A 26,098-nucleotide genomic window follows, 5' to 3' on the forward strand; every position below is an offset into this window, starting at 1 on the left:
TCGCCATTTTGACAGTAACATACCGTAATAGTGGCGGAAAAACTTGGAATTTACCATTATCTGAACTCGATGCTGATGATCGACAACTTCAGATGTGGCCGAAACGTTGAATTATTTTATATGACGACTCGGTGACCCACGGGTGAATTTTATTTTTTTCTCAGTGCTATGCAGTTGTGTTTTGGCGAGTTTCCTAGTCGTCATCGTCTTACATACAGATACTTCGATTCTACCTATTTCGTGCTCATGAAGTTTTTGTCCACAGTTTCCTAGGCTGATGTAAATCTTCACCTCTCTTCGGGTTGCAGTTCAGCATTTTACCGCGGGATTATCCGAGCGGTCTGAGGCGCTGGAGTCATGGACTGTGCGGCTAGTCCCGACGGAGGTTCGAGTCCTCCCTCGGGCATGGGTGTGTGTGTTTGTCCTTAGGATAATTTAGGTTTAGTGTGTAAGCTTAGGGACTGATGGCCTTAGCAGTTAAGTCCCATAAGATTTCACACACATTTAATTTTTTTTTTCAACATTTTAATGAGTAGCTTTTCAACTCTCGTCAAATGTTACCCCTATCTCTGTATTCGATTATTAACATGTAGCTACATTCAGTTCAGTTATTTCTTTTATTACTTACACCCATAGTTCTGCAAAGTTTTGCGACTGGATTGTTATTAAAAGCATCTATTCACCACGATCGCGATTTCGATCTTTTACGTTATTCGCAACTCATGGCTCACTACGAGCAGCATCAGTGCTAATTACTGATTTTAAGAGGACACTGTCGTCGTATCATCCATGTTTAGATACTCCAAATGCACAGAACTGCAGGAGTTTTCATCATGTATACTATCCGCTCTCTTATTTTACTGTTCTTCGCTCTCCTCAACAATTTCACCTCTGCCACTCGTATTTTTCCGTAATCTTTCTTTTTATTCATCCAGCTCCCGCTTCCACACAACAGTATTGGTACTGCCTCAGTTTCATGAAATTAAATTGTTGTAGCTGTTGTAGTTTATTTCGACTTTCCTAGCAGTACAAATAAGGTGAATAGATATCCCACAATCACAATGGGGAACAACTGCAGAGTGAAAGCAAGGTCCTCTTAGTGGTTGCTATCGATACCGGGTCTACGGAGTCCGATTTTACCGATACGTTTTGACAGCCCGTCTACCAGATGGTTATAAATATAGTTACTCGCATCAGTCCACTGTAGGCTGAAATTATTGTACGGTAACGAAATTTGGTAGATATTCTAAGGCGTTAATGTGGACACTATTTGCTCTGGAAAAAAAATTAGTCCCGATTTTGGCCGGGTAGATGCAAATCTGGCGCTATGAGTGCGAGGAAGACGTGTAGAAATGTTTCCATACGTAATGGATTGGGAACGGACATGGACAGAAGAGGTCAAACGAGTGCGGCTAATAATTGCAGACTAATAATTACAGCTTTTAGGAGTAGTGTGTTTTTAGGTTGGTTAGTATCTCCAAGTAAGTGTGTCTAGAGCAAGTTATTAATGCTTACTTTCCTCTGCGCGGAAGGTCAGGTGTTGAAATGTGGACGTGTTGACGGAGAAAGGTTAGTCTGTACTGACAGGCATAGTCAAGTTAATAGGGCAGTTACGGTCACGCAAAGTTCGTTAAGTTTGTGACGTGTTTGTGGGAAGACTGTTCGATGCAGAGAGAAAACCACCAACGGTGTGCGCGAACTTTACGACTACATGTTTTCTGCATGGCCTGACAGTATAACTAACCGTTTTGCGTCTACAGGTTCTGACTTCAGTAACCGACCTGCTGCCCGGCGGAAGACAGATATAATTGGCTTGCTTATGCCACACAGACGTGGAGTACTCCCCAACCTAAAAACATACTACTTGTAATAGCCATAATTATTAGTCTGCAAATTACGTAAATAGTGATGTAATGTTGTTCAGTACACCGTCCTCAGTCACCAACAGAAATATCTGCAGCTACACCCATTATAACCTGTATCTAAGGTTCAGGCTCGAACACTATAACTAAGTCAAACTTCACAAGATGTAGCATCTTGATGTTAAGTTAACAAATACAGCTTCAATCACTGTGCTCTTTGTCTCTTGTTGTTCTGTCCTCTGCCTCTTGAAGCCTATCCCAGCAAGGGCGTGGTCTGCCTTGTGATGTTCGTCTTGCTCTGGGACTCCACTCCAGTACTGCCTTCCTCCATTTCCTGTCATTTTCTCGTGTGACATGTCGTCGTCGTTTCCAGTTTAGAACTTTTACTCTTCCCACAACATCCTGAAGTCCAAGAATGCGGAAATGAACTTCTCTTAGGCATGTAGCAGGATAGAAGATACTGAATGCCTAACCCAGGTTACTCGCCCATTTGGGTGAGAGACATTCTTTGATATCAGATTGTAACGTCGAGAAATCTTTCGTAACGGTGACTGTCTACATCGGAGGTCTTATGATCTGTATGAGAAAGGACTTGCCTCCCAAAGAGGTAAACGTCTCAATCGTTACGTAAATTACGGGTGAGTCTTATTTCATCCGAAATGCTAACAGTAGACAAGCCCGGATACCGTACTGCAAGTCTTTTACCATGGTAAGCGCTTGCGACAAGGAGGTACCACCAACACGAATGATACAAATTTTTCCAACAGTGTCGGTTATTCCCCTTGCCTCCACGACCTCACCCGCCGGCGCGACCGGACCTCTCGGCGTTTCGGCATTTATCGGCGGCGACACCTTCAGGACTTTATTAGCGGCAATAGCTCACGCGCCGACAGCTACCGAGGCGACTTTCGCAACGCAAACTGCGCGACGCTTCCATCAGAAACCAGTTTCCCCTCCGCGGCGGCGAGTGTCGCCTGTAACTGCCGCCGCCGTATGACGTATGGCGGTCCTAACTCTGCGAAATTGGCCTTAGCGTCGTGCCGCTAATGTGTTTAAGAGTCTCCGATTTAATATTCGCCGCTCGGCTTACCGCCAGTTTACAACGTGTTTTTCAGTGTAGTATAGCTGTGTGCTTGTGCGATGTCATTTTAGAAAGACTTCACATACATTACGGCAACAAAAAGAAGAATAAGAAAGAAAATACCCGCGTAATGATATTAAAGAGCGATGTCGTTCGGTGCTGCTGATTAGGCTCTGCGGAAGGGTGGACATTTTTTACACTTCGGTGCGTAACTGAACGATTCCGAGCTACCACAATACTTACCAACTAAGAAGAAAAATCTCGGCAGAGGGATTCGTTTGGGTGGAGAAAGTGAAACGAGACAAGGGACACGTGTTCGACGAAATGCTTTTCTTTTTTCTGCTTTGAAACTAGCACTTTATATACGCACTGTTCTATGTAAATTTTGTGTTTCTGTTGCAGCTCGGAGGTCTTCGGGTCTTACAACACTTTTTCGTCCTGATAGTTTGCGTTTTAGATATATATAACACATCATCCACCTGACATGGTCTTTCCAAATTCTTATTTGCGTCTGTAAACTTCCACATAGAAAAATTTTCTCTAATTCTGAACGTATTTCTGTATTTCGCCTTCGATCCTGTCTCCTGTGTGTTAAACAATGACGTAATTCCTCCAGCTGTATTAAGGTGTTGGTTTTATTGGCAACTAGTTTCGATGTTGTTACATCACCATCATCTTCAGGCCCATACTTGTTGACAGTAACCTTATGTGTCTAACACTAGTAGTCAGTGGTGAGATAGGTGTGTTCCATGCGGAAGGCAGGTAGGAACTCCAGTTACTACCTGCCTCCCGCATGGAACACGCGTATCTCAAATGGTTCAAATGGCTCTGATCACTACGAGACGTAACAGCTGAGGTCATCAGTCCCCTAGAACTTGGAACTACTTAAGCCTAACTAACCTAAGGACATCACACACATCCATGCCCGAGGCAGGATTCGAACCTGCGACCGTAGCAGTCACGCGGTTCCAGACTGTAGCGCCTAGAACCGCTCAACCACCCCGGCCGGCACGCCTAGCTCACAATTTAAAGTGTTACGCACATACGGTTATTGTCAACAAGTAGGGGCCTGAAGATGACGGTGTAACAACATCGAAACTAGTTGCCAATAAAACCAACACCTTAATACAGCTGGAGGAACTACGCCATTTTTTAACATATATTATACCAGCTGACGTCCCAAGTCGTCCGTTTTAATTACGGATATATGAAGATAGTCTTCTGAGTCGTCCTGTCTTCCTGTTTCGGCCGTATTACAACGGCTTTGCTCAGGGCAAGTCTTGCCCTGAGGAGGTCATTTGTAATCTGGCTGAAACGCTTTACACTTAAAGTATTTTGTACTCTTGACTCGGTACACCAACCGGAAAAATTTTCATCGTCACGACAGTCCGCGGAGGCCTACGAAATCAGTATATCAGTTGTTGAAAGTTCGGTCAAGCTTTAGTCCTGTGTTTACCGAAGTAATGTCGTGGTTGGGACATAGCGCTGCTTTCGCGATGGCATAAGACGTATCCACGGAATGACTAATACCAGCGATGATAAAATTTAGCCTATGAAACGGAGTCTACTGCGTGCCTTGCAATGTACACGTGACTTCCGCTCACAAAGTCAGCTGCCTAAGACGGACACAGCTGATCGTAACAACATAATGGGCGTGGCATAAAGGTTTCGGCATTTCAGCGATATACCGAAGTGACACTGTGAACTACCTGTGACCGCACTGTCTACTGTGACTCATTACCTGCGTTCCCACGCTGAGTCAGAGCCTTCGCTTCACCTAATTAGTGGCTCCTAATCTTCCGGCTGTAGCGTTCTTCGGATGCCAGAATCAAATGGCCGTCTTCTGTTCGGGTGGTCTTCCGGTTAAGACGAGCAAGGCTCTGCGAGTTTTCGAGACCAACGACTGCCCACCGATATACTAATCGGTGTGTGTGCTATTCGTCCCGAGCAATCCATTAATTTCTTCATTCGTGTGGCTATAGTGTCCGTAGTCGCTTCATAATTCTTGAGGGTATTTTTGTTCTCTCGTTGCAACTAGAAAAATGCGTGACTTTTTATTGACCAGACGCGTTTCGCTTTATTGAGGTAAAGCATCATCAGTGGTCTGAAGTTATTTACATTTCGATATGCTTTTAGATCTAAAACCAGTTCGGTAAGAATAAGTTGACTTGAAAGTTACTGGCAGATTGAAACTGTATGCCGGACCGAGACTCGAACTCGGGACCTTTGCCTTTCGCGGGCAAGTGCTCTACCAACTGAGCTACCCAAGCACGACTCACGCCCCATCCTCACAGCTTTACTTCTGCCAGTACCTCGCCTCGTACCTTCCAAACTTCACAGAAGCTCTTCTGAAAACCTCCGGTGCAGAGTGAAAATCTCATTCTGGAAATAAGTTGATTTGTACATGATTTTGCAGTAAGTAATATTGCTAAGAGAAACGGACCTAGCATAGCTCCTCAAGGAACTCAATTTTCGTTCTGTTTGCAGTGTAATTTCTCTCTGCACCTGGAAGACTTTTTTACTTTTTTGTTATTTTTATTTATTTATTTACTTACGAATCAGGAAAATGAAACACACATTTCAAATGATACCGCGTATTAAATTCTTCCACCTAACTTGCTGTCCATCTATAGATATGGTATCTCATTTATGACTTTCCTAACTTCAGGTTAGTTTTTGTATCCCAAGTCACGTAATGGAACGATTTTGTTAACTGAGATGGATCGAGAATAGCCCCTTAAGAAACTCTGTTTTCTCTCTGTAAGCGGAAGTACTATTTCTTCTTTAAGAGTAAAAAGAAAAAACGTTCAAATGGCTCTGAGCACTATGGGACTTAACATCTGAGGTCATCAGTCCCCTAGAACTTAGAACTACTTAAACCTAACTAACGTAAGGACATCACACACATCCATGCCCAGGACAGGATTCGATCCTGGGACCATAGCGGTCGCGCGGTTCCAAACTGAAGCGCCTAGAACCACTCGACCACACCGGCCGGCTTTTAAGAGACAGGAAAGAGGCAGCACACAATTGAAACGACGTTGGGTGTTAAATTCGTCTACCTATTTTACTGTAGCACACCGCGATAGTGAATAATTTTTGCAGTTTGCAAATTTATTCTCTGCTGTGGTTACATAGGAATATTTAGTAATCATTGTGCGTTACAGACGAGCGTAATGAAACGACACAGGCGTGAGTTTCATCGCTCATTTAGGACACCTGCGTAGGACTGCAAGGCTCAGAAAAATTTTGGTGTTCGGCGTTGTTCGCTGTGCCCCACTGTGCGTATCTGTTTCGAGGTTGAGCGGAAGCTGTGTTGTGCGTCATGATCCCCGGACGTTCTTCAGGCCTTTGCGGCTCAGCTGCTGCAGAAGGTACCACGGCAGCGGACTTCCTCCGCATCTGGAGATGATGAACGTCTACCCTGCCCCCACCAGACCCCGCAACAAAACACTGCCGTTCTCCCCCCACTACACTACCCTCCTCCCCTTCCTCTCTCCAACGCTATACACCACCGCTCGGGCCGTCAGCAAATCGCTGCCACGTTCTAACCCTTCCTCCATTAGTAACTTTGCTTCACGCAGTACTGAAACGTATGAGAACAGTCGTTAACGACATCATTTTTGGATCCACTGTAATGTACGCTGAAGAGCTAAAGAAACTGGTACACCTGCGTAAAATCGTGTGGGACCCCCGCGATCAGGCTGAAGTGCCGCAACACGACGTGGTATGGACTCGACTAATGTCTGAATTGCCGGCCGCTGTGACCGAGCGGTTCTAGGCGCTTCAGTCCGGAACCGCGCTGCTGCTGCAGTCGCAGGTTCGAATCCTGCCTCGGGCATGGATGTGTGTGATGTCCTTAGGTTAGTTAGGTTTAAGTAGTTCTAAGTCTAGGGGACTGATGACCTCAGATGTTAAGTCCCACAGTGCTTAGAGCCATTTGAACCATTTGAATGTCTGAATTGACGCCATGAATGCTGCAGGGCCCTCCATAAATCCGGAAGAGTACCAAGGGATGGAGATCTCTTACGAACAGCACGGTGCAAGGCATCCCAGATATGCTCAATAATGTTCATCTCTGCGGAGTTTAGTGGGCAGCGCAAGTGTTTAAACTCAGACAAGTGTTCCTGGAGCCACTCTGTAGCAATTCAGGACGTGTGGGGAGTCGCATCGTCCTGCTGGAATTGCCCAAGTCCGTCGGAATGCACAATGGTCGTGAATGGATGCAGCTGATCAGAATGCTTATGTACGTGTCAGAGTCGTATGTAGACGTGTCAGGGTCCCATATCACTCCAACTGCACTCGCCCTACACCATTACAGAGCCTCCACCAGTTTCTGGTATGATTTTTTAGTAATTTAATTGAAAGCTTTGTTACTTTGGTAAAAATAAAATTGGTTCTTTTTGTCGTGACAGAATAAATTACTATTAATCACACCAGATTTGTCGGAGAACAGCAGCAACATGTGTAATTGATCCAGCTTTAAGAAATTCTATTACCTTTTAGCGGAAAATTCGTGCGGTACTCTCCGACGTTAGAAAAGTCGTGGTGTTCCGTTCGGAGCAGGAGGCGGCTGTCTTTTCTCATTCGCGATATCGAAAATTAGTAAAAAATGAACAGAAATTTTTTTTTCGGAGGAAGATCGCGCGGAGAAAACAGACAGAAGTTACATGAAAGAAACCTAAGGGACCAACTAATTGGATTTGTACGAACATATAAACGGAACTGAAAGAACTTGGAATAAATACTATAACGATGTCGTCACGACAGCCTCCTGTTCCGACAGAACACACGCTGGATCATAAGCTGCATAAATCTTTTAAACAGGAAAGATTATCACAAGTATAGTTAATGAAAATAAGGTTGAGAGATTTTCTTTGAAATTAAATAAACTTCAAGGCTTCAAGTATTATATTATGAAACGGAAACTTACCTTAACATGGTCACCCATTGTGGCGGTGGAGCGAATTTTCACGATATACATTCTCGCTTGTTTGTGGCTACATATATTTTTAATCACTTAAACTCTTAAAGTTACAATAAAATGATTATATCAGTATGGAGCACAATACTTTTGCGTCCGACTCGCAACACATTCACAGAACAGCTAGAGAGCGGCGCGGCTCCCTGCAGAAGTAAAAATTGGCAATTGTTATTTTTAAACATAAGTGCATCGTTTTTTTTTTACTGATCGATAGCAGCGTATAACAGTTTATAGCTATCGTGATATTCTGCGCTTTTCAGGAGCGCGGCAAAGATATCTGGTTACAACATTCATTGGTATATGTTAAAAGTTCGCACATACTGACGCGAATACAGAAAAAAAACTTTTACATGTTAAAAATCACAGTGATAAAGGCTGTAATGTCACAAGTTCAACAGTCCCCTGCTGACATGCAGGGTCCACGGCAGTAAAGTGCGGTACAAAGTAAGATATGTTCGAAAAACAAAATTCTGGAAAGAGTGAACACAATCATATATTTGGGCTAGCGACCAGGGGTACAAAAACATCGGAGTCATTCATGATGTAAGAAGCCCTACCCAGTCCAAAAGCACACCAGAATACGCCTTATTCTAGACCTTAGCAAGACATGTGCTAAGCCTGGGTGATAAGGCCAAAAGATGTGAAACGACTAACAGTCTGTGAGACGAACTGCTGGTTACAGCAAATCGGATCACAAAACGGATGGAGCTGTGTTGAACTAACTCAAAGTGGAATCCATCACGCATTATATGGGATGTAACAGGTGTAAGTAGAGATCTTTCTGTTGATAACTGAGGATGGTGTACTGAACAACACTGTATTAGTTTTTACATCACTTGCAAACTAATAATTATAGCCATTACAAGTTTTATATTTTTAGGTTGGTTAGTACTTGAAAGTACATAAGACAAGAACAACCCATTAATGTTTATTTAACCCAGGCAGCAGGTCACGTGTTACAAATATGGACGCGTGGACGCAAAATAGTTACTCTATATTGAAAGGCGTTGTGCTCGATTGTGCAGAAAACATCATGTTGTAAAGTCGTAACATGTTTGTGGGAAGACTGTTCGAAAAAAGAAAAAAAAACAAAAAACCAACACATTGATATGTAACAAGTTTGTTTGCGTGACCATCCTTAGCAGCAAGCACAGAAATATTTGTTGTGTAAATAAAAATTACTTTTTCTTGTAGCAATTTCTCCCAGACGCGTTTCGCCTTTTCAAATTCTAATTCATCTTGAGTGGGGTCGAGAACAATACAGTTTTGCTTTGATATTTTTTATTTTTAGATCATCAAGCAGTTGATGTCACGTTTTTTTATGTAAATAACTAATTACAGTTCGTTGGCATCTACATTTCCTCTCAACTGGACTGGAGGTCACATTACCAATTCTTTTCCGACACACAAACTCGTTTCTATATTTCGAACTTTTTCCTTCACAATGTTCACCCTATTTACCCTTATTTTTGTGGCGCATTATTACTCTTTTGCCACTAGTTATAGTTTGTGCTTTTAACCCTTTTGAGTCCTAACAACATGAAAAATTTTTTTTTAATATTTTACAAATTAACCTAAATTATCATAATAAGCAACGAATACAAAAATAAATTGACAAAAAGTAAACAATCAATTGCTTTAAGGAGATGGTGTCACTTTGGAACTAGTGGGACTAACAGTTTTCAACGACCCACCAGTTTATGTGATATGTTTGAAAGCAAATACGCATTTTCCCCTTGTCTTGAAACCCCCATCAACTAACAATGCCTGAAACAAGTTACAGTCCTAAATAACAACCAAAAATGTGCCTCAAATTTAATAAAGTTTATATCAAAAATATATACTGCTGCAAGGGTTTCACTTCGAAACCACTCAGAAAAGCAGTAGTACAAACACAGATTTACATTACAATAACTTTACATATAGTTGCTTTCACTGTCAATGACGTCCTCAGTATGGTCAATATTTACAAAAGAGTCACAATCTACTACAATCACGTAGCATAATCTCCGCTCCGATTGTTACTGTGTACGGTATAAGTGACGGCTACATTGTACTACTGTCGTAGAAGTACCTCAGTGTTCCACTTTTAAGTCTCTGTTTTGCAGCATCATCGGTGGTTTCATTTTGAAGCCACTGATACTTCAGAACAAAATTAATAAAATGGTGGTTTCAGGCAGAAACCACTGATACTCAAAGAGTTAAAGACGTAAATATTGTGAGTTCACTTGTTTGATTTGTTTACCTATAAGTTGCAAACCCAACGAAGTATATGCTGAAAACTAGTGTCTGTTAATGATGTTTATAGCTCTGTGTTTATGAGAGAGACGATATGAAAATCATGAATAGACGTTAGTTTTCAGCATATACTTTGTTAGGTTGGCAACATGTAGGTGAACAAACCAAACAGGAGGAAACAAATAGTGAACTCACAATATTTATGTCTTCAAAAAGCACAGTTTTCGAAGAAATATATATGACTAGTGGCAAAAGAGTAATAGCGCACAGCGAAAACAAGGGTAAATATGGTGAACAGCGTGAAGGAAAAAGTTCGGAATGTAAAAATGTGATTGTGTTTTGGAAAGGAATTCGTAGTACGACCTCAAGACCAGATGAGAGGAAACGCAGATGCCAGCCAACTATGATTAATTAGTTATTTACATAAAAAACAAGACGCCTGAACTGTTTGATAGCCAAAAAATAACAAATATCGACACAATACCGTATCGTTCTAGATCTTACTGAAGATAAATTAGAACTAAAAAAAAGGTGAAACGTGTCTGGGAGAAATAAATTACAGTGCCGCAAGAAAAGACAGTTTTTATTTACAATAAGAACACTCATATGTATACATTTTAATGTATCGCATACAAAAATATGTTCACTTACACCCGTCAAAACCTGTGTGCAGTACTACTAAAACAACTGGAGAAAACATCTACAACGAATGAGCTCAAAAAGAATTCCAAAAGCCATATTAGACTACTATCCGAACAGTGTAAGATCGCTAAGTCGACTAATAAAAAGATGGCAGGAGAACTTCAAGACTAGATCATAATAGGTCACATACCTGGAAGAAAGAAGAATGAGACCTACCTGAAGGTAATTTGCAAACAGTTCCAGTCATTCCTGAAATCATTGCCGCATGGGTGCGTGACTAACAGAGGTAGAGCTCTGGAACTGAGACAGGTGTTTAAGGTGCTGAACTCTCCGTAAGAATAAGCGAACTTCATATCCCTGAGAGTCCTGCCTTTACGTTCCCCATGTTTTCCTTACATCCCTCGGCTCTAATACCAGGAAGCTTCCTTAGACAATACAGCCGCCTGTAGCTGCCTTGTTCTTCCACGAAACGAGGTAGCACGCCGTCCTTGGTCATTACTAAAGAAGGAAAGAATTTTTCTATCCGACATTCCGTCGAAATCTAGGTCATTAGAGACGGAGCCACAGCTGGTACTGGAGCGAGATGGCTGATCGTGGTTTATTGAAGGGACCCATCCCAGGATTCACTGTAAATGATTTACGGAAACTACTGAAAGAGATTAGTTTGGTCTGCTTGTTTCACGAGAACTGATCTTCGCATACACGCCCAAAGTACTGCCGTAATAAGGAGAATATGCACTTACAGCGCTGTGACATTCAGTGCAGAACTTTAATGAGGGATAACATTAACGTGATCGATGGACACTATTTTTAAGGTGCTATTACGTAAGAATTGACTACGCTGTACTCTGTTGCTGCGTAATAAATTCCAAGATATCGTAAATATAATGAAATCAGAAGTCACGGGGTCAATAAAAGCTTAGGATACATATGAGAACAGCGGGAAGTCGACACGTCAATTGCAAAGCGGGCGTTCCAGTTATAAATTTTGATGACCTGTGAACCAGTGGATTATTCGTGTGAAACAGGCTGTATTTTGCATCAGTGACATTGACTGTGCCATTAGAACACGCTCGATAGACAAAGAGTGTAAAGTAACTAACTGCATCACTCTATTGAGTGGGTGACTGCGTACAGATAAGAACGTAGGGAATAAACGTGAGAGTCCAAGGCATAAACGATTTCAGTTCAAATTTGATGGGATTTTTATGATTCATTAACTACATAATATATAAAACGGCTCGCAACTAAGAACTCATCAGATAGAATGCTTCCTACAGTGCATGTCTCTTGCTGCGAAAACTAATATTTCGCATAGTGATTCTAGACAAGCACTGAACACGACTTGCTTACCAAATTGTCCTTTAGTTTGTTGGGACATGAGGTCTGGCACAGCGGGGCAGCATCTCACGCAGTGCGTGAGCCTTTGCATACGTAATCAGTCCGCAGCTGCGAAGGGAACGAATCAGAAATGAGACGTGACGTCACAAACGGCGTAATTACCTTGTGGTTTCCAGTCCGACTCACTTGATTTCTTAGAATCGCCGGAGAGTTGTTTTCAGATTGTCTTTTCTCCTTTGTATGTTTCCACATTCCTATTTCGCAAGCCACTATTCGCAGTGATATGAATAATTACCTGCAGAACCGTTAAATTCTCCGCATGTTGCAGTGGCGTGGGAATCGCATCTGGTTTGTATACTTCTGTTCCTCTTGCGTTGTCTCGACTAAACGCAGCGACGAACTTTTTTTTACTCGCATTCAGAACTCATTTTCATTGATTCGCTAGTCTGTGTACCTACCGGTTGTATAACCTATAAGTTAGCTGCCATTTCCTCGAATGTGGGCTCAATAAAAATATTGTTGATATACTTATCGTCGACGTTTGTGCTGTGGTATGTTTATCCCGGTCTGAATACCTCCTGTTTTTGCAGCATGTGACGTTAGTTGCCATTATCTTAATTGTGGGCGAAATTAAATACTGATGATGTATTTAGGCTCAAAGCTTGTACTATGGTCTGTTTGTCGTAACTGAGTCTAGTGAAGCGGCGTTTTTCATGTAATGAATGTGTACTAAATTATTATTATTTTATATGCGTAGCATTGTAAGCAAGAGCAATGTAGCTCACCTATGTATGTATAAAGCTTTTCTTTCTTATCATCAAAACTCGTGCCACAGTACTTCGTAGTAAATAAAGCGTTCCGTTCGATCTCTCTTTGAAAATATGTTGCTGTCTGCTTCGCAATTTACACAGATGGCAGATAAAAGAGGTCCTTGTATAGTGCCCTGAGGAGCAGCTAACATTTTACTCATCCAGAGCAGATAAAGTAGCCAATATTGTATCGTCCTAACTTCTCTTTTCTTAGGTGGCTTGAAAGTGTGTGCTGGATCGAGACTCGAGCTCGGGGCCTTTGCGTTTCCCGGGCGAGTGCTCTACCGGGTGAGCTACCCAAGCACTTTACTTCCACCAGTACCTCGTCTCCTACCTTCCAAACTTCACAGAAGCTCCTCTGTGAGACTTGCAAGACTAGCCCCCCTGGCCATGTCTAAGCCATATCGTTCCTTCCAGGAGTGCTAGTCGTGCTAGTTTCGCAAGAGAGCTTCTGGGAATTTTGGAAGGTAGGAGACGGGGTACTGGCGGAAGAAAAGCTGTAAGGACGGGTCACGAGTCACACACGTGGGAAGCTCAATCAGTAGAGCATTTGCCCGCCAAAAGCAAAGATCCCGAGCTCGAGATAGTTTTAATGCCTCACGAAGTTTCGTATCAGCACACACACTGCTGCACAGTGAAAATTTCTTTCTTATAGGTTTATCAAGAAAGCAGCTACGTAAAACCGAGACGAAATTTGCAACTAGATTTTACGGGTCTCAATCTCTACGTATGACCGCAAGAAGAAAAAAAATCTGAATTGACTGAAGGATTTCGTCGAATCAAAGGTAGTTTGAAGTAGTATGAGCTCTGTGTACAACGACCATACACAACTATAGTAACGTTAGTCCAAATACAATACTGTTGATGACAAACAGCTGGAGACAGCGTTTGCCGTAAAATACCTAGGCGTAACTATCCAGAGTGGAATGACCATATAGAACAGATAGTGGGAAAAACAGACACCCGACTCAGATTCATCGGAAGAATCTTACAAAAGTGTAACTCATCCACGAAAGAAGTGGCTTATAAGACGCTTGTTATCCCGATTCTTCAGTGTTGTTCGTCCATCTGGGATCAATATCAGGTAGGACTGACAGAGGAGATAAAATGAAATGAAACGAAATGATCGTATGGCATTGTTGCCCAGGAGGCCCCATTCGAGTTCGGCCGCCAAGTGCAAAGTCTTATTTTAGTCGACGCAACATTGGGTGACTTGTGTGCCGATGATGAGGATGAAATGACGATGAGGATGAAATGACGATGAGGATGAAATGACGATGAGGACAACACAACACCCAGTCAACGAGCGGAGAAAATCTCCAACCTGGTCGGGAATCGCACCCGGGCCCGCTGGTTGGGAGGCAACCACGTTATCACTCAGCTAAGCGGGCGGACATAGGGGAGATAGAGGAGATCCAAAGAAAAGCGACACTTTTCGTCATGGGATTGTTTAACTGGCGAGAGAGAGTTACGGAGATGCTAAACGAACTCCACTGGCAGGCGTTACAAGACAGTCGTTGTGCATAACGGAGAGATTTACTATTGAAATTTCGGGACAGCACTCTCCAGGAGGAGTAGGACAACATATTACTTCTCCTCACATACATCTCGTGTATTGACTACGAGGAGAAAATTCGAGACATTAGAACCAGTACAGAGACTTACTGGCAATCATTCTTCCCACGCACTATTCGCGAGTGGAACACGGTTGGAGGGATCAGATAGTGGTACCGAAAGTAACCTCCTCCACACACCATTAGTTGGCTTGCGTAGTGTGATGTAGATGCACAGTCTCCTGAGGCACAGCGTTTTATCACCTTTTTTCTTTCGAAGGAGTCACTCTTCCGCGACGATTCCAGTACAAATGCAAAAGAAAATACTGTGCGTGTATACACCGTAGTATTTTGTTGTGTAAAGTGTAATTTCTTGTACCCGAAATTATAAAACGGAAAACTTGAGTACTGCAAGCCTGCATATAGCTGGCAGTCAGTATTCAGTTCATTTCGTATTTCCTTAGCGTACTCTCCTTTTCTTACATTCCCTTCTGTCTGTTGTTGCTCGCTCGCTTGCAAGTTTTCCCAAAGCCCCACAGGCGGACCCTGGGGCCGTACACACAACTATTGCGCCAACTGCGACGCCCCCGCCCTCCTCGCCCCTCCCCCCCTCCTCCCCCTCTCCTTCGCCATCCAGCGGAATTAATATCGGCAGCCATAAATTAGGCGCTTGCGACGTCCGGCCGGACCGCGAGCTCGTAATTAATTAATTATTAATTGCCAGCCGCAGATCTCGTTCTGTCCGTCTGTTGCTCGGCATTGACACGCGCAGTGCTTCTCGTAGAGGCTCATTACTACCCGCGGCAGATTGCTGATACTGCTTAACAGGTTTTTCTTCTAATCGTCTGTTGTTTTTTTTTTTTTCCTTTTTTCTTTTTTCCTGTACCGTTTGCAGCAACAGCAAGAAACGCAGTCGCGTGACGTGGCTGCATCACGGCGATATTTACCTACACATACGAGAACTTTTCTAATTTTCAGTCTAGCGGTTCTAGGCGCTCAGTCCGGAACTGCGCGACTGCTACGGTCGCAGGTTCGAATCCTGCCTCGGTCATGGATGTGTGTGATGTCCTTAGGTTAGTTAGTTTAAGTAGTTCTAAGTTCTAGGGGACTGATGACCTCAGCAGTTAAGTCCCATAGTGCTCAGAGCCATTTGAACCATTTTTTTCTATTTTTCAGAGATGTGAGAAAACTATTTTACTTGTCACTGTACAAAGAGCAATGCTTCAATTTCGTCATGCCTTGAATTTCGTTATTAGTATCAGCGCTAAACTGTTTCATCAAACTTTTCGATCAGGTAGGTCTAGTTCTGTTTCTGTTGCGATTGCGAAATAGATTCCCGGATTGAACAACAGGCAGTAAAATCTCTCGTTATTCAGTGCGATAAACATCTACTGCCACATACGAATAGCGTGAGTGTTGGGAAACAACATGTATTACTGATTTTCGTACAGCATGCTTCTTGCAAAAGCCTTATTGGTATTCTCTTCTACGCTCCTTTGCAGACACGATAGATATTTTGTATGAAATAGTCACGTTCTGTGCGGAAGTATTACGTTATCTCATAACTAAGCGAGATCTATAATGAAAGACTGTATGAGTACGAAAATGTCTGTTAGTAAATACTACTAGGTTTCTTTGGAAATTTATATGTTACGTTCACTATTGCTCAGTCTTTTTTTGACGAAGACCGGACACTTTCCTGCATGTAGTATTACTGGTAGTTAAAAATCCGCATTGATGAAGTCCTACATTTCTCCCTGTACCCCAACAACCTTTCCATCTGTCGAACGTATTTATTACATACTCTAATCTCAGCGTGTCTCAAGTAGTTTTTAAATTATACTGCTGCCTCTGTCAGCACATGCTTAAACCTATCTGTTCTTCGGACATTTCTTCTTCATTCGATCGTTCTCTGTATTATTTCTTCCTCCGATACTTTAATTGGGCACTTAACTTTTAACACGCCTCGATTCGGATCATTTCAAATATTCCCGTTCCCCTTCGTCATTTCCTCTACGATGCAAATACTGGTGCCATTCATCTGGAGATAGTTTTCCCTCATTTCTATGTCAGAGTTTGATAACAGGAGATTTATTATGTTAAATGAAAGCTGCTTCATCTGTGTTAAATTTGTTTTTTTCTTTTTTTTTTACAATATCCTCCCATCAGCCATCTTATCTTACTTCCTGGACATCAGTTTTACCACACACATAACTGAATATTAATGTATACTATAAATTACGGTCCCATGCCGCGTTTTTCTTTCTGCATGTTCAGAATAATCTCAGGAACTGCTGTAGGAATTTTGATATGGTTTTCATTACTGCACTTATTGACGAGGAAGGTTTGTGTTTGTAATTACAAATCTTCCGTGCAAATTAGGACTTCCCAGCCATGTGCTCCTTAAATCTTTTAAATTATTGAATTTTGAATTAAAAGTCAGGTACCTAATGTTATTCTTCGAATTTTAAGCACATGTCTGTGCAGTGTTCCGTAAACGGTGTATATATTCAAATCCCCTTTCAGTCACTTGGATTCAGTTTCCATTGAATACTTCATGTGATGTGCTGGAGTGATACCCTGAAGTGGCCAGGATTGCTTTCTTCCTCCACTCCACTGTAACTGTTCTGACGTAATGATCCACATGACTGGACGTCCATGACGATTACTCGCTTACCCTCAAACTCGCCCCACGATGGTCATTCAGTAAGTAGTGAAACACACATTTTTGGTGAAAGCAGACTAGTTTTGTTCAGGACCCAAATACACCATATTATTCCCCACTCTTTTGGCTACAAAACCGTATTATTCAACATAATCTCCGTTCAGTGCGACGGCCTTACGCCACCTTACTGGAAGGGCCTATAAGCCCGGATGGTACCACTCTGCTGTTCTACGTATGAGCCAACGTCTTGCTGCCTGACTAACTTCCCCATCATCCACGTACTGCTTCCCGCTGAGTGCTACCTTCATTGGGCCAAATAGATGCAAGTCGGAAGTTACGAGATACGGACTTTCGGATGAGGAAGAACAATCCAGTGAAGTTTCATGAGCTCCTCTCGGCTGCGCAAACCTTGGTGAGGCCTTGCGTTTAGGACAAGGAGAAGTCCGTTTGCATTTTTGTGGCTATGAACACGCTGAATTCGATTCTTCAGCTTAGCCCTCTACAGCCCCAGAACACGGTCGCCATGACTTTAACGTCCGAGGATGTGACTTTGAACATTTACTTCTGAGGACAGGTGGTGTGGCACCATTCCATGGATTGCCTTTCATTTCTAGTTCGAACTGATGCTCCCATGTGGCAACTGTAACGATGCTGGACAAAAAATTGTCACGATCAGCCTCGAATCGCGCAAGCAATTCCGCACGGTTAGTCCTTCGTTGCTCCTAATCGCCTTCTGTTACGCAGGGGGCACACGCCTTTGAATATCCCAACTGGTGGACGTGTCAGCACTACCAACAGAGACGTCCAGTTGATCAGGGAGGTGTTTCACTGTGATACGTCGATAACCTCGAATGAGAGTGTCCGCACATTTAAACTTTGCAGGAGTCAGAGCTGTGTGCAGCAGGCCGCCACGCAGGAGATCGGTTTGCGCGACCTTGCGACGATGACAGACGCCTCGCCCAACGACTTGGTTCAAATTGCTCTGAGCACTATGAGACTTAATATCTGAGGTCATCAGTCCCCTAGAACTTAGAACTACTTAAACCTGACTAGCCTAAGGACATCACACACATCCATGCCCGAGGCAGCATTCGAACCTGCGACCGTAGCGGTCGTGCGGTTCCAGACTGAAGCACCTAGAACCACTCGGCGACACCGGTCGGCTGTCCAACGACTCACCGTGCTTTTGTTCACTGCCAGAGCTACGTGGGAATTCTACGAGCGCATGTGAATGTCAGCTGTGCTCCGTTTTTCCGCCAAAAGAAAATGACAAATCCCTGGTTGGAGCGCACCAAACTTAATGAAACAAAAATATTCCACAATGTCCCACAACAAAATCCACATTTTTCAACCGAAACTTGCCGTGGAAAAGTGTTTGTTGCATTACTCACCTAATGCCACTCGTATGTCAGAATCCCATTACTTCGTCACCTGTGCCCCATTCCGGTTTTACGTCTACTCTCTTCCCGCTATTACCCATCTGACAACTAGCCATGCACGGAAGAGACGGTGGGACTATCAGCGCACGCGGTCCTGACCAGATGGGCAGCCGCGGTGTGTATACTCGGCAGTACGGTAGGAGGCAGCCCAGCCGGAGACTAGGAGTTATTTATCGCGTGCCGATCGTGAATGGGCCATTAATTTCAGCCGGACGTCGCGGTCCGCGGCACCAAATTAATTTAGGGCCGGCCACGGAGCCTTTCTGGAGAGGAGAAGAGAGGGCAGGGGAGCGGAGGAGGGACACGCGTTTGTGAAAAGTCTCGCCGCCTAATCTGCTAGGCACATCTCGGCGGGCGCAAGTCGAAGGACGCGGGCACGGCACCACACACGTGGCCTCTGACGCCACACAGTGATTACGCAGCCCGGAAACGTTCCTAGAGGACCCTACGATAGCCGTCCACTGACGTCAAAAGCAGTCTACCAACGCGACGACAGGTTATCAGAGAACCGATTGGAATTTGTTGTTTGGTATTTCCACGTATCAGGTGTGCCACCGGTAAAGGGAAGCCTGCTAGTGGTTAGCACAAATCTTATAGCTACAGATTGCACTCGTATGTTGTGTTGCCTTCAAATTTCATTGTTAACCCTCGTCACCGTATTGTTACATCGAATTAGTTTTCACCTGCAGATAGGCAACCCAATTACCAGGTTCGCGAAGCGAGTTGTCTTCGCGCCTTCCCGGATAACCGCGTCAGCGAATTGCCCCTACCAATTGACGCTTGCCACATCAAAAACGAAGGCAATATTCAGCACCTGTTTTGTGAGTTACGTATTCGGAGAGATCCTCCTTCCATTGCTGCGTGTCTCCTACCAGTATGCCTTCTAGTTTTTGCACAGCCGTCTTTCGAAACCCTGAACGTACTTGTGAATAATCTCCTTGATACAATAATTTACCAACAGCGGTATGTATTGTAGAGATTTATTTTATGAACTTCTTACATGCTACCAGTTTCGGCGTTACATTGATGTCGAAACTGGTAGCATATAAGAAGTTCATAAAATAAATTTCTACAATACATATGGTTGTTGGTAAATTATTGTATCAAGAAATACATGCGAGCCGTTGTCCCACAGTCCATAATGGAGCAACAAAGACTGTGAATAATTATCTATTGCCGACCGCGCTGGCCGAGCGGTTCCAGGCGCTTCAGTCCGGAACCGCGCGACTGCTACGGTCGCAGGTTCGAATCCTGCCTCGGGCATGGATGTGTGTGATGTCCTTAGGTTTAAGTAGTTCTAAGTTCTAGGGGACTAATGACCTCAGATGTTGAGTCTCATACTGCTCAGAACCATTTAAACCAATTATCTATGTCCTATGTTCCACCATCCCCCAACCCACTTGGAGAACGGAACGGCGGGAAATATACTTTTAATACTGTTACTTTGCCGATTATATTAATTAAAATAACCATACATTAATGTTTTTGGAATGAAACTGGAAGTCAAAGGGTTAAACCGTTTTCGAATTGGGACTCGAAGCTGGGACTATAGCCTTTAGTGGGCAAGTACTCTACCGAGTGTCTAGGTATGACTCAGAAACTCACCCTCCACTCACGGCTTCACTCCGGCCAGTACCTCTCTTCTCTCTTCCAAGCTTCATAGAAGTTATGCATACCTCGCAGGACCAACATTTACCCGAAAGGGCAAAGGTCACTGCTTCGAAACCGGTCTGGCATGCCGTTTTAAGCTGCCAGCAAGTTTCAAAATAATAGACGTCATTAGAGAAAGAAAGAGTGCAATTCCAGATCAAAAAATGGTTCAAATGGCTATGCGACTTAACATCTGAGGTCATCAGTCGCCTAGAACTTAGAACTAATTAAACCTAACTAACCTGAGGACATCACACACATCCATGCCCGAGGCAAGATTCTAACCTGCAAACGTAGCGGTCGCTCGGCTCCAGACTGTAGCGCCTAGAACCGCACGGCCACTCCGGCCGGCTATTCCAGATCGGGGTAAACTGTGGGAGGTTAGAGAACGCATGCATTTCAAAGGAACCATCCCAGCATTCGCCTCAGGCTGTTACGAGAAAGCAAGCAAAACATAAACCCGACGACCTGACTGTGATTTCAGCCCAGTTCTGCAAAACTGGCGCCTTACTTAATGCTCTGCATTTCTCTGGCTGAAAAATCGTACGCTCAGTCGAGACAGCTGCGGAATGAAAGCTCCCCCGGTCTGCGAATGCAACCCTCCCAGTGCCGGGGGTGCGCGCGGTTCCTCCCTTCGATGGCCGCCTAATTTACATTGGCAGCCCTGCGCGAGCGCTGTAACCTGTCACTGGCCTTTTGTTTTTGCGCCGGAAGAGTCCCACCACTGGAATTAGTCGATACTTGCAGCAGCTGGCTGCCGGTGGGTCGGGGGTCGGCGGGGATTCCCCCTCGCGCCGCGTGCAGTAGTGCCACGGCGACTTGGCGGCCGCAAATCTCCCGGTCGTCCGCACCGGCCGCCGCCGCCGCCGCCACCACCACCGACGCCGCCTCCAGCGCCGTGCCACCCGAGCGAAAAACACCTGTTACTGCGTGGGTGGTGGACGCTCTCTCTGCCGGCGGCGACCGTGGACGCTGAAGGGCCCGGCACCGGGAAGGGCCAGCGAAACAAACCAAAAAAAAGAAAAACTGTGCTTCCCCGACACTGACGTACAGCCCGCGGTAAATTATCGACGAGATGTTCGATATTTTCCGGTTTTGTCCCTTTTCTCTTTTTACGTCACTCTTACTGACCGTTTATTGGGGGTAACTAATGGCTTGACCCCAACTCCCTCTCTCAGCGAAGTGACACGGGCAGATGGGTCGGTCGTTGGTCACTTCCAGAGGGGACTCCACCAGAACGGAAACTTCATTGCCGCAAAACGTGCCCACTGATACAGTATGAGGTCGAATGAGGCATAATCTACATCTACATCCATACTCCGCAAGCCACCTGACGGTGTGTGGCGGAGGGTACCTTGAGTACCTCTATCGGTTCTCCCCTGTATTCCAGTCTCGTATTGTTTGTGGAATGAAGGATTGTCGGTATGCTTCTGTGTGGGCTCTAATCTCTCTGATTTTATCCTCATGGTCTCTTCGCAAAATATACGTAGGAGGGAGCAATATACTGCTTGACTCCTCGGTGAAGGTACTCGAAACTTCACCAAAAGCCTGTACCGAGCTACTGAGCGTTTCTCCTGCAGAGTCTTCCACTCGAATTTATCATCTCCGTAACGCTTTCGCGATTACTAAATGATCCTGTAACGAAGCGCGCTGCTCTCCGTTGGATCTTCTCTATCTCTTCTATGAACCCTATCTGGTACGGATCCCACACTGCTGAGCAGTATTCAAGCAGTGGGCGAACAAGCGTACTGTAACCTACTTCCTTTGTTTTCGGATTGCATTTCCTTAGGTTTCTTCCAATGAGTCTCAGTCTGGCATCTGCTTTACCAACGATCAACTTTATATGATCATTCCATTTTAAATCACTCCTAATGCGTACTACCAGATAATTTATGGAATTAACTGCTTCCATTTGCTGACCTGCTACATTGTACCTAAATGATAAGGGATCTTTCTTTCTATGTTGTGAAAAATGGGCCTAGACTGTAGCGTTCCGTCGTAAACGAGGCCAGGAGAGACGGAATACTATCTCGGTAGAAAGAGGTCGGGGAGAAAGAATCGGAAGTGCCCTTGTAGAACACATTTGGATAATTTGGGGGATACAACAGGAAAAAGCGAGCCACAGCCTTCTGAGGAGGACTAGACTGTAGTGTCTCATCGACGTCGATGTCATTAATAACGGAGCACTAGATCAATCAGAAAGAGGTCGAAGTGAGCTTTTGAAAGGACACATCCCAGCATTCGGATAACTGGGGAAAGTACGGGACGAAAAGAGCCACAATACTATGAGAAGAGTTTAGTGTCTCATCGATGTCATTAGAGACGGTGCAAATTGGTTACCCATAAAGAAGTCTATGTGACCATGTAGAAGGAAGCATCGCAGTATTCCGATAATTTACAAGACAAAACGAGGCACAACGTTATAAGAGGAAGGACTAAATTTTAGCGTCACGCTGACGTTGATGACATTAGAGACGGTGCACTAGGTACCTACGAAAGAGGTCGAAGTGACCTTGTAGAAGAAAATATCCCAGTATTCGGATAATGTGGAGGAACTACGAGACGAAAAGAGCCACAATAACACGAGAAGAAGGGCTAGACTGTAGTGTCTCGCCGACGTAGACGTCATTAGTGACGGAGTACTATATAAGTTCAAATGGTTCAAATGGCTCTGAGCACTATGGGACTCAACTGCGGAGGTCATTAGTCCCCTAGAACTTAGAACTAGTTAAACCTAACTAACCTAAGGACATCACAAACATCCATGCCCGAGGCAGGATTCGAACCTGCGACCGGAGCGGTCTTGCGGTTCCAGACTGCAGCGCCTTTAACCGCACGGCCACTTCGGCCGGCTACTATATAAGTCAGAAAGGGGTCATGTCGGGCAGAAGGCATCGGAAATTCCCTTGTAGAAGGAAACAGCCCAGCATTCGGATAATTTGGGGATTACTACGGGACAAAACGAACCGCAATGTTATGAGGAGCGGGTCGAGATTGTAGTGTATCGTGGTCGCTGATCTCATTCGAGAAGGAAGCGGTCGAAGTGACCTTGTAGAAGGAAATATCCTAATATTCTGATATTTGGGAAAAAACTACGGGACGAAAGGAGCCACAATGTTATGATAATTTTCTGCCTTTTAGCCAATTTTAATAGATTTTCTCCATGAATAGAAACCCTACGAGGTAAATATGAGTTTCTAGAAACTTCATGGAAAGAAAATTACTTGCAATAGAAGAATATGGCACATGGGTTAAAGCGGCAGTGTCTTTAAATTTACGTGTTCTATACGTTTGGGTTGCCACGTAGTCTTAGTCTGACAGCTTGAAAATTAAATAAGTTGCGAAATTTACTAAGATATTAGATTGTCCAAAGAAACAAAACAAAAAGAAATAAAATAATACGCAAAATAAAAAATATTAAATATTTATGGTGAGGTAAGATTAAATTTTAAATTTCATTTACTGTAAAGACGATTTTTGATTTATAATTAGCAGAATGTAACGCAGTATCTCGACGTACTGTTTGCTTCGAAGATTTGTTTGTCCGTTAAAAACTGCGTCCAGTTGAATATCTCTTCGTGAAGTTACACATTCATATCATTGTGTTTCTTGGGGATACTACAGAGTTCTCAGTTTTTCGCAGAAAATCGCTTGAAAATGACCTATAAGGTCATGTACCAACGAAGTGATTACTGCAGAAGTGGAAAAATGCCACCTTATCTTAGTAATTTTTCTTGCTGTCGACCCACTATGAAGCAAAAAGTCTTCATATTATTATATCAAGGTCCATGTGAAGGTTTCTACGTTCATCATGTACCTGATACATTTACATCGAATCGATGTGTAGCTTTTGCATTTTGGACCACGTGTTACTGACGTCATTGTTGTCCCTGAATCACGTGCACTGTCAAATTATAAACCACAGCACAGTTCACGAAGTAACATATTGCTTCACAGTCCACGTTATTGAAGGACAATTTTTGTCACTAAGACATAGTCTTATGATGAACATATCAGAAACCATTTGGATGTGTATCAGGTGCATCTGTTGATCAGGTCAGAAGACTCAAAATTGATCACTGTTTAATATAATGAAGAGCATTTAGTTGCAGTCCAGGGGAATTTTTTTCAACAACTTTTCTACATATCCGTTTTTCTGTGTTGGTTGCTTATTTTTTATGCTTTCACTAGTTTCGATCACATACGACTGTCTTCAGATCTATATAGTTGTGTAATCACTAGGTACAAAAATATCAAATGTGCAACTGAGGCAGAAGAATAAACGATGTATATTTATTTTTAACACAGTTTCTCGTAAAATTTCTTCCACGCTATTACGCCGTCTGGTACAGCAACCGTATGTGGAACATTCGAATTAAAACAGTCTTGGTTGCAACTTATTCTTTTACCAAAAACGCGTTTCGCGTTGGTGAGACATCTTCAGGATATAAAAAGGGGTAACAAAATAAGCGTGCACGCATACCGACAGTCACATAACTGCTTTGAGCACCACCCACGTACGTCCTCCGCAGACATTGTATGCAAGCCTGAGCCCATTGCTCGCCTGTGCGCTCTTTTGACGTTCCTGCCGTGAGTTACTACGGCTGCTACATTGTATTACGTTTCAATGTGTACACTTTTTGTATGTTTGGTTCTACCATTGCGCCATTCTGACTTGCTGGTACGGCTTCATTAAGGTACGTCTCGTTCATTTTGATTATTTATGTAGCATTCTATCCCGCGGTTATACGTCATTATAGTAGTTCCAGAATAAGATTTTTACTCTGCAGCGGAGTGTGCGCAGATGTGAAACTTTCTGGCAGATTAAAACTGTGTGCCGGACCGAGACTCGAACTCTGGACCTTTGCCTTTCGCGGACAAATGCTCTACCATCCTAGCTACCCAAGCACGACTCACGCCCCGTCCTCACAGCTTTACTTCTGCCAGTACCTCGTCTCCTACCTTCCAAACTTTACAGTAACTCTCCTGCGAACCTTACAGAACTAGCACTCCTGAAAGAAACGATATTGCCGAGACATGGCTTAGCCACAACCTGGGGGATGTTTCCAGAATGAGATTTTCACTCTGCAGTTTCATATCAGCGCACACTCCGCTAGTTCTGCAAGGTTCGCAGGAGAGCTTCTGTAAAGTTTGGAAGGTAGGAGACGAGGTACTGGCAGAAGTGAAGCTGTGAGGACGGGGCGTGGGTAGTGCTTGAGTAGCTCAGATGGTAGAGCACTTTCCCGCGAAAGGCAAAGGTCCCGAGTTCGAGTCTCGGTCAGGCACACAGTTTTAATCTGCCAGGAAGTTTCATTATAGTAGTTGTTATTGACTAGATCTCTGCGGATTCATCTGATTCGACGCGTGTTTCTGTCTAGCACACAACAGTTTTATTGTTTTTAATAATGTGTAAAAGGAAAATTTTAAGATCAGTATCAGTTCCTTAGTCACATTTAGAATAGGGCAAGCTAGGACCGTACCCTAATTTTTGCTTATTTTCTTATCCCTATAGATAATCTGAAGATGTTTGACGAAGGCGAAACGCATTGTTAATAAAAGAATAAATTGCAATATAGACTATTTTTAATTTAGAGGCGTCCGGAGTGGCCGAGCGGTTCTAGGCGCTACAGTCTGGAACCGCGCGACCGCTACGGTCGCAGGTTCGAATCCTGCCTCGTGCATGGATGTGTGTGATGTCCTTAGTTTAGTTTGGTTTAAGTAGCTCTAAGTTCTAGGGGACTGATGACCTCAGAAGTTCAGTCCCATAGTGCTCAGAACCATTTGAACGATTTTTTTTTTTTTTGATCAGGTATCAATACAGTTATTTAATTCAC

General features: G+C 43.7%; 1 protein-coding gene and 1 non-coding gene across 3 annotated transcripts in view; one reads left to right on the forward strand and one right to left on the reverse strand.

The window, feature by feature from the left end:
• The window catches only part of LOC126428066 (homeotic protein ultrabithorax-like), a 1,222,647-nt gene that overhangs the window by 159,742 nt on the left and 1,036,807 nt on the right, over positions 1–26,098 (forward strand). The window lies entirely within an intron of this gene.
• Positions 5,140–5,214, reverse strand: Trnas-cga (transfer RNA serine (anticodon CGA)). The gene has a single exon. It is a non-coding gene; the product is annotated as a tRNA-Ser (tRNA).

The sequence above is a fragment of the Schistocerca serialis genome, chromosome 12 (genome assembly GCF_023864345.2).
Source record: "Schistocerca serialis cubense isolate TAMUIC-IGC-003099 chromosome 12, iqSchSeri2.2, whole genome shotgun sequence".
NCBI lineage: Eukaryota > Metazoa > Arthropoda > Insecta > Orthoptera > Acrididae > Schistocerca > Schistocerca serialis.